At 49.9% G+C, this 8,895-nt stretch overlaps 1 non-coding gene across 1 annotated transcript; it reads right to left on the bottom strand.

Moving 5' to 3' along the window:
* Positions 1-7,590: 7,590 nt before the first annotated feature.
* LOC130875284 (U6 spliceosomal RNA) lies at positions 7,591-7,694 on the bottom strand. The gene has a single exon (XR_009057212.1). It is a non-coding gene; the product is annotated as a U6 spliceosomal RNA (small nuclear RNA).
* Positions 7,695-8,895: the final 1,201 nt, after the last annotated feature.

The raw sequence follows: 8,895 nt of genomic DNA, 5'->3' as shown, positions 1-8,895 counted from the left end.
GTTACCTTTTCTTGAATTTCTAAGCAAAGAGACTAGTGATGACCACAAGAGCCACAGAATCCCACAGCACCACTCACAGAACCCAAGTAAGTGATTTTAGAGTTGCAAGAGGAAAAAAGTGGGCGATGCAAAGGAGAGTCAACCTAGGTGGTCATTTGCAATCTTTCTGTCCCACGGGACCCTGAGAAAAAGTAAGGAAAAGCGGGAAGAGGCAGTGGGAGAGATGTCAAGAGTTTCTGGAAGTCTTGCAAGGCTGAGGATAGAAAGAAGGTTCGATAAAGGGGGCAGGACCACAGAAAAGGTAAAGTGGAGTTGAGAAACATAAAGAGCCGGAGCAGTCGCCCTCACAACGACTGTGCAAAGCTACCAAAGAGACAGACTGGGGGAGGGGCCAGATGGAGTCGTGGTTAAGACGGCTTTGGAGGGAAGGCCAAACTTGAGGTGGCAAGCACAAAAGACAGCACTCCAGGAGGCAGCTGAGAGGGGTGGGAAGAAGGGAGCGAAGAAGACGGCAGGAGGCACAGGAATCAAAGGGTCTGCTAGGGAAGCGGGGGTACCAAGAAAGGCGCTCAGGAAGGCCCTCTTTGTCTGGCGAGGGCGGCGGCGGGGGCAGCACGTGCAGCTGGGAGCGCCCGCGAGAGGCTCGCCGCGCGGGGGGCGGCCCCGGCGATCAGCGGGAACCTCTTGCCCGCGGGGCCCGCGCTCCAGAAGGGGCGCATTGTTACGCCCTCGGCCGCAGCAGATTGCCGCTGTCCTGCAATACCCTCGCACCCTGGCAGCGCGCCACTGGCACGGCCCGGGGGTTGGAAATAACTGCGCCGTTCCCATGGCGACCAGGCAGCGACCGCCCCCGCCCCGCCCGCCGCGCACCGCCGGCCCCTCGCCGCGGCCGCCTCCCCCTCCGCCCGAGCGCTCCGGTAACCCTGGCAACGGCGGCTGCGGCTCAAACTCCGACCGCGGCCGGCCCCGCCCCCCGCCCGCGGCGCCCGGCCAGCCTGGGCCTGCGCTTCGGCTGGGCCGCACCAGGGCCCGCTGCGGGCGCCGGCGCAGGAAGCCTCCCCTCCCCCCTCTGCCCGGCCAGGAAAGCAGGAGCAGGAGGAAGTCCCACGCAAGGCAGATCCCTGTGCAGCCTCCTGACCTCCAGGCGCCTCCCGGGGGTCCCCCGCCCTTCCTCCTGGGATGGGAAGGAGACCTTGGCTCGGGATCCTGGTCCTGCGTGGCCAGATGAAAGGGACTAAGGGGAAATGCCGCCCAATGCTGGAGCGCAGGGCCAAAGCAAGTATTGCCCTTGGGATTTGGGATCTTCCTGCATTCGTCGGAACGCGGGCCTCCAGTCCTTGTCTGGGCACTGGGTGGGTGGTCCCAAGTTCCTGTTTCTCCCTGCTAAGTTGTTCTCAACCCTAAGGTTTTGACCAGTTTTGACCCTTGCGTGTTTTGAGTATAGGAGTTTTGTGGACCCCACGGTTGTCTCATGCTACCAAGGTATGGGTCAGGATTAAGGTCAGTGTCGGGGGCATACCCTCGCTTCCAAGGAGCAGAATATACTGACATTTGGAATATGAGCTCCTGTAAGTCAGAGGGCCAACACTTGCAAGTTTCTAAACTAAATTGATGTTTACCTTAGGGAATAGATACAACTAAATCTACAGTGTCTCGTTTGTCCTGCTTATTCAGAGCATCCGGAGGAAATGCACTAAGAACGTGTGCAGGGCGCTTTAGAATTGTCCTCGAACTATAATAAAATGTTAACACTTTGCATTTGTAATATTCTTCAAAAATAATTCATTGCTGGATGGTGATGGTGCTTGCCTTTAATCCCAGCACTCGGGATGCAGAGGCAGGCGGATCTCTATTGTGAGTTCGCAGACAGCCTGGTCTACAGAGAGAGTTCCAGGACAGCCAAGGCTACATTGAGAAACCCTGGCTCGAAAAATCAAACTAAAACACACACACACACACACAAATTTTCTTGTCATTCCAAATGTATAGTTTTTGTTGTTCTTGATTGGTTTTTGCTTTTTACTTCACACCACAAAATACCAGGGCAGGAGGAAAGGACCCAGGAAGAGGCACAAGATAAACACTTCAGGTGCCGTCGTAGTGGAAGGACTTGGTCTTTTCCAGGTTTTGAAGCCCTGTGGTCCTTTTAACAAGATACGGCAGAGAGATCCTGGCATGGTGGAAAGACTTGGAAAGTAGAGTTAGAGGACTCAGGCCTGAGATCTGGGCCTCATTTTCTCATCTGAAGTTGTAAAGATAGCGTTAAACAATGGATGGGACAGTCTTCACGAGCCATAGGATATACAATGTGAATACTTGAGTTATTGAGAATCTGCGAATTGTTTACAAGTCATGATTCACAGACTGTACTTGTGAAACGGATGGGGGAGGGGTTGATCCGAGGGTTCTACCTGCCTATGGATCCCCTTTCCTACCGCCGTGGACTGAATTGTCTACCCACCCCTTTCATATGTCAAAGACTTAGCGTCCCACGTGACTATACCTGGAGTCTGTAGGATATAAAAGATTAAATGAGGTCATGAGGGTGGGGCCCTAATCTAACAGAACTGTGTTCTTACCAGAGAGTGCTCTGCCAAGGGAGAACAGAAGAAACCAACTGTCTGTGAGCCATGAAGGGCTCGTCGGGGTACATCCATCCTCATGCTGGACTCCCAGCGTCCAGAACCGTGAGAGAACACGTTCTGTGTGTACTGCTCTGTGATGGCAGCCAGAGCAGCTAAGACAAATACGGCTTCCCTTCAGACCTTTTAAGCGCCCCCCACCACCTCCACCACCTGGCGTTTTGCTCGGCACGTCCACTGTTGTCTCATTTTTAATTCATAACCGTGAGAGCTGGAATTGGCGAGATTTATTTTTAAATGACAAAGTTAAGACCAAGAAAGATTAAACGACTGAGAGTCAGCCCCAAGGAGCAAACGGGGACCTGGGTCACCCCAAACAACAGCCGGGCAGTCCCAAGTCAGTGCCAGATTCTGAGGGTTTCTTTCTAGATGAATGTGGTTTAGATGTAGGGAGGGCACAGCCAGGTCAAGAAAAGAAACAAGGGAGCAAATAATTACAGAAGTGTCTTCTGGGGTTAATTGATTCAGTCTAGGAGGAGGAAGCAGGGAAATGTCTTTGGAGGGAGCCGTGAGTACTGCTGGAATTGGGGTGCAGTGGAGGGAAGGAAGGGCAGATAAAGCCCAGATGCCTTCGGAGAGAGGCTCTTCATCTCCCTGCTAGAGACTCTGCTGGCCTCCCTTGAGCTCTGGTCAAGGGGGAGAATCAAGCTTAGAGAGCAAGGCAGAGTCCTCAAGGAACTCAAGTCCCTAAGGAAGCAATAGGAAACTCTTCAATTAGGCTCCTATTCACACGTCTACAGTAAATTGCCTTTGTTGCCAGACCTGGGGTCTCACAAGGGTAACTTTATTACGGCTGTAACCATTTGCAAGTAAGTGAAAATGTGCCTTAATTAAAAGGTAAAAAGTGCACACCTCTGGCTGACGAGGGCTTACCCCTCGGTCAGTAGTTTCACAGAATCCCCGACTCCAGAGGCAGACTTTCTGAACCGAGTATGTGATCGTCCCTCACAATAGGAATGCAGATAATGACCTTCATTAATGAAGGAACAAACATCTGTCCCCTTTCCTGAGCCGTGAGCCGCAGTACAAGCCCTTACAGTTGCAGTTGGGTGGGAAGATTCTCCTGTCTTCTGTTTTCTTTGTGGGTGCGATTTGCATACTTGTGTTTATCACAACTTTAATCCACTCTGCTTTTCAAGGATTTATCACGTCGAAAGGCTCAAATACTCTCTCTAGGGGAGGGACTATAGGTTAGGAGAGAAATGGACCCAGCAGGGGTGTTTGTACTTTAGAGACCCTCTCCCAGAAACTGAGTTCCCCAGGCCTGCCCACCTCCCCAGGGTACTCATTCTGAGCACCCGGCCAACAGCCAATTTAAGGTCTGGCTCAGGGATTTGAGCTTCTCCCTGCCTGGCACTGACTGAACACCACCACCTCTACCTCACTGGAGACCTCATTAGGACTTGAACTCTGGTCTTTGTTCCTTCCCAGCGGGTTCTTTTCAGAGGGAAAGGTGGAAAGAGGAGGGGTCAGGTAAGCCCACGGCTCCCCGAGCAGCAGGAGTCCAACAGCCTCTGAGATCCGGAAAGCGAGTAAACAAGCAATTACTGGAGAGAGCCTAAAGCTGCAACCAGAGAAGCAGCTTAACTAATTCGATTCTACTCCCTGCCGGAGAGGACCGAGCCTTGCTCAAGCCCTCCTCCTACCCAGCTTCAGAGGGCTAATTCCACCAGCCTCCGTCAGCCTTTCAAGTGAAATTCCATCCCGGGCACTAGCAGAGTCCCGGTTGTAAGACAGACCTTTACCAAGCCTGAATTCTTGGCTTGGCCGCTGTCACCGCTGCTCTTTGTTATAAGGAGACAGAATACAGTGCCGTCACGCTCCCTCTTTCCAGAGCCTGTGTCCTTTGGGTCTCTCTGCTAGAGAGGAGTGCAGGAAGAAGGGGGTGACTCAGAACCTGCAGTGGGAACCCAGCTGGGCTGCAGGAACCCCCACATTCCTCCCGGTTAGCTCTGAGCAGCGTCCTGCTACTTGACTAGTCCTCAGTTTGTTCACTTCCGCTGCTTCTGCTGACATCAGTGCAGATCTTGTCACAGAAAGGCCTCTGCCTTAATAAGACAGGGTTCTTACCAGTGCTACCTTCAAAGACTTAATAATTTAGTAGCATTTCAGGAGAGGTAAGGGATTTCCAGACACTAAAACATGTCCATGAATAACAACAATACAAGACATACAGTAGGTTCCACCGTTGCTTTTGGTCCCAATAATTTCTTACCTGGATTTTTTTTTTCTTAAAAAAAAAAAAGTCTCAAGGCCCTCAAAATGACTCCAATCCTGAGAAATACGGTTGGTCCCCAAAACCCACATGGTGGAAGAGGACTCCCGTTGACCTCCCCATCCATACATGGCAGACCCACATCCACACGTGTCTAACTACTTAGCCTAGGCGGGTACCAAACCTGATCCTCCTGCCTCTGACCAGCCTGCAGCTGCCCCTTTCTGCCTTTGCCATCGCTCCTCCCTCCCTCCCTGTGCTAACTCCCATTTCAGGTAGTGTTAAACTCAGGTGTGTAGCGAACACAGTTTCTTCAAAGCCTCCCGTGACTCCCAGGGCCACTTGTGTTTTAGGCCAGCATCCCGCTGTCTTTTAAGATGAAACCGTCCTCCCCGTCTGGCCCACCTAGTCTTTGGTAGTCTGGTCGTTCTTATTAACCTGAGTCCGTGCTCCACTCGCCATCCTACCCTGTGCAGAACAGCGCTACGACTCTCCTGGCCTCGGGACTTTGTACGTGCAGCTCCTATCAGTCTGCAATGATCCCCCTATACTCCTAACTTAGCTGATTCCATCTGGAAATCAGTATAAAAACGATCCCCCCTCCTTTAGCATTCTCTCTAGGTTAAGCATCTCTCATCAGAATTCCTGTATCATTATAGTATTCAACCTGAATTGTAATAATCAATTTTCCTATCCCTTCCCCTGTCTAGACATGGAGCTCCTTACTCATCTTTGTATCCAGTCCCTGCATAGACTAGGTAGTAAGTGATGGTTGGAGGGAGGCCGCCCAGCAGACAGAGGACTCATAGAGGATATGAGATGCCACAGACTGATAATATCACCAAGTTACTTTGCAGGATGAGTAACCCCTTAGTTATTAGTTAGAGCTCGAGGAGGGGAGTGCTGAGGCAGAAGGGAAAACAGACTGACTGGCGTGTTTAAAGTCAAGGGTGGTGACAGTCAAAACTGGAAGGCAGGCATGGGAAGGAGCTACACTGTAGCAGTGAGGCTGTAAGTTTAACAAGCACTCAGATGTGTTCCCCATCCTAGGATGGCAGGGGGAGGGGAGCTTTGTTGTAACCCTGGTACTAGAAGGAGCGTGAGTAGGAGGAGGCAAAATCCAGAAGGCCCGGATGCACACAGTAGAATCTGGGAGAGGAGGTATCTGTTTGGTTTTGGAAATAGCTTCAGCTAATGACAACAGCAAGCAAACAGACTGCAGAAATTTTGAGTTCTGGGTTTCATTCTGTCTCTGGGTGGGCTAAGCATATGCAGACCGACAAGTTAACACCTCACCTTAGCTTCTTAAAAGCTGGGGCCGAAGTCTAGTAGTGACGATGGTTTGTGAACCACTGTCATAAATTTAACAGAAAGTGATCCCACTACCAAGAGGACCTATTCCTTCTCTTCCGGTTTTTGCCCTAAGCTCTGGAGGGCGTGGCTATTTCTCCACCCGCGCGGGACTTTTCTCTCACTTCCTCTGCAGTTCAGCCCGTTACCTTTTCTTGCTTCTCACAATCCTCCTGTTTTCTGACTCTGAGCTTATTTTAGTCTCGTTTCTCTTGGAATCATCACAGACATCTGTCTCTCTTGCCGTCCCCATCCATCCACGCCACTCTCTCCTACTCCTCCTCCCCTCTCCAGACTCTCCTTCCAGTTGCCTTAACCGACCTAAAACTGCTTGGCTCCCTTTCCTCTCGGTATCCGGAGCCTCTTTGTTGGACATGCCTCAACCTGTTTCCAGCCTCGACTAATCCTTCCTAACACTGAAAAAGACCGATGAGGTCAGACTTGGTGGGGAGGGAAAGGAAAAGTTCATTCCTAGCAGGCTTTCCAAATGGGAATAGCTACAAGTGTGTGCGTGCTCACGTGTGGGCACACAAAGTGTACATATGTGTGTTTCCTGCAGGCGAGAAAACCAAACCCCGCCTTCTTCATGGAACATACGTTCATTCCAATGTCTTAAACTCCTGATGCATACAGACAGGAATCTCTCTCTGTAGGCATAGTAGCTGGTGGCACTAGGGCTCTCCAGGAAACCATCCCTTTTTTTCCAGAGTCCCACAGTAGTTCGTTACCTTGCCAACTGGTGTGTTGGAGTGCAAACTGCAAGGGTCTTCGTCGACTGGGAGTGAGGAGGGGACTGCAGGCCGAAACTAACAAGGTCCCTGGAGTAATCTATTAGTGTCTCTGATGTTTTACAGAAGGCGGTTATTCCTCCTGTTAAGACAAATATTTAGGGGAATATATACATATATGCATGTATATACATATATATGTATGTGTATCTATACTTCCAAACCCCATTCACCCTCAGTTCCTGCCTCCATCCGCTCTCCTTCAGTCATATGCAGGCCTTTTGAACTGACCTCAGTTCCTTTCTGTCATCTTAACTCTTGCTTACTTTTATGCCGATTCAAGGGGAGGAGGAAGTTATAGCCAGAGCCTCCATGGCTGTCTCCCCCTTCATTTCTCTCTAATCTCGTTTCTCTGGCTCATCTTCTACCAGAACCTGTTAAATTCCACCCATGACAATCTTTGACTTGACAAAATTGTCTTTGTCCCTTGTTTTACATGACCTTTCTGTGGCTCACCTCCCATGGCAGTAAGTGGCCAGTTCGACTCACCTGCTCCCTTTGGTGGTGGCCTCTTCCTGCGGCAGCCCCTGCTTCTAAAGAGTCATCAACCAGGCCTTAGCTTTCTGCTCTTCCTTCTCCCTGGGGCTTCTTTTCTTTTCAGTGTTAACACTCCACAGCCCTGCGTGTCATCCTTGAGCAGGGCCATGCTAATCTTCTCTGCATTATTCCAGTTTTATTCTGTGCGCCAACAAAGTGAGCAAGATTTCTACTCACATAGCTCCGAGGACTATTTCTAAACTTGACCACATTCCCCTGAGGAAGATATATAGAAAGGTCCAGAAGCCTGCAGGAATGTTTCTCAAACTGTAAATCATTCCATATGGCTGGGGGCAGCGTGTGAAGGAAGAAATGGCAAGCGGGAGCTAGGCCTCTAGTAACCGAAACTTGAGGAATTCACCTTGGGTGGTGAGATCAGGAGAAATGTCTGCTTCTTTTGCTTTACATTTTTAAAATAAATTTCCCTATCTTTTATTCTGTGTGATTTGCCTAATATCTACTTTATCTTGTTTTGTTGATTATTTTGCCTTTTTTTTTTTTTTTTTTTTTTTTTTTTGGAGACAGGATTTCTCTGTGTAGCCCTGGCTGTCCTGGAACTCACACTGTAGACCAGGCTGGCCTCGAACTCAGAGATCCACCTGGCTTTTAAGTGCTGGGATTAAAGGTGTGTGTCTTCATTTTTAACTTTGCCTCACAAACACATTATCTTTTAATCACAATTATAAAACACACACGCACACACACAAATAGAAACCAAGAGAAGTGAGTGACTTCCTGAGTTGAGTCACATTTTTCAGTTTCAGGTTCCTAGTCCCTTCCTCAGAAGGGTCTCATGGCACCAGGTGAGGGGTGACTTTGAAATCTTTTACTTTAGGTCTCACTAGACTACTCAGGATGTACAACTTGCTTGCTGGTGACCTCATTTATTCTGTCCTGCCTGAGAAGCAATTTTCTCCTCTTTGCTCATGTTGGCATTCAGGAACCCCAAGAGCATCAGCAAGTGCCACCTTGAGAGGCCAGACGCCTGGTGCTGAGGTGACCCGAAGGCTGTGAAGCAGACAGCTGGGCCAGCCCACACCAGTCACCCACATGGTCTCCCTTACAGCTGTTCTCACAGCCCCAGTAAGAAAGGACCCTTTAAGAGTCTGGAGATAGAGCTAGGGGACACCCACAGAAGTTATAGGACAATAACCTCCCCCCAGACAATGTCCCAAGTCCCTCAAATTCAGCTTCTTTGCTCTTAGTTATTTCTCCCATGGCCGTAAAAATAAAAGTCACTCTAGTCTCTAAAGTAGGTCACACTGTGGGGGAAGGGAGCTGCTGAATGCAGATGTCAAGGAATTTTCACCCTTTTCCCAACCAAAAATAAAACTTGGAAACTGTCTGAAGAAAAGAGGTAGAG

Source organism: Chionomys nivalis, chromosome 5 (genome assembly GCF_950005125.1).
Source record: "Chionomys nivalis chromosome 5, mChiNiv1.1, whole genome shotgun sequence".
NCBI lineage: Eukaryota > Metazoa > Chordata > Mammalia > Rodentia > Cricetidae > Chionomys > Chionomys nivalis.
This window is presented reverse-complemented; position numbering and strand designations above follow the sequence as displayed.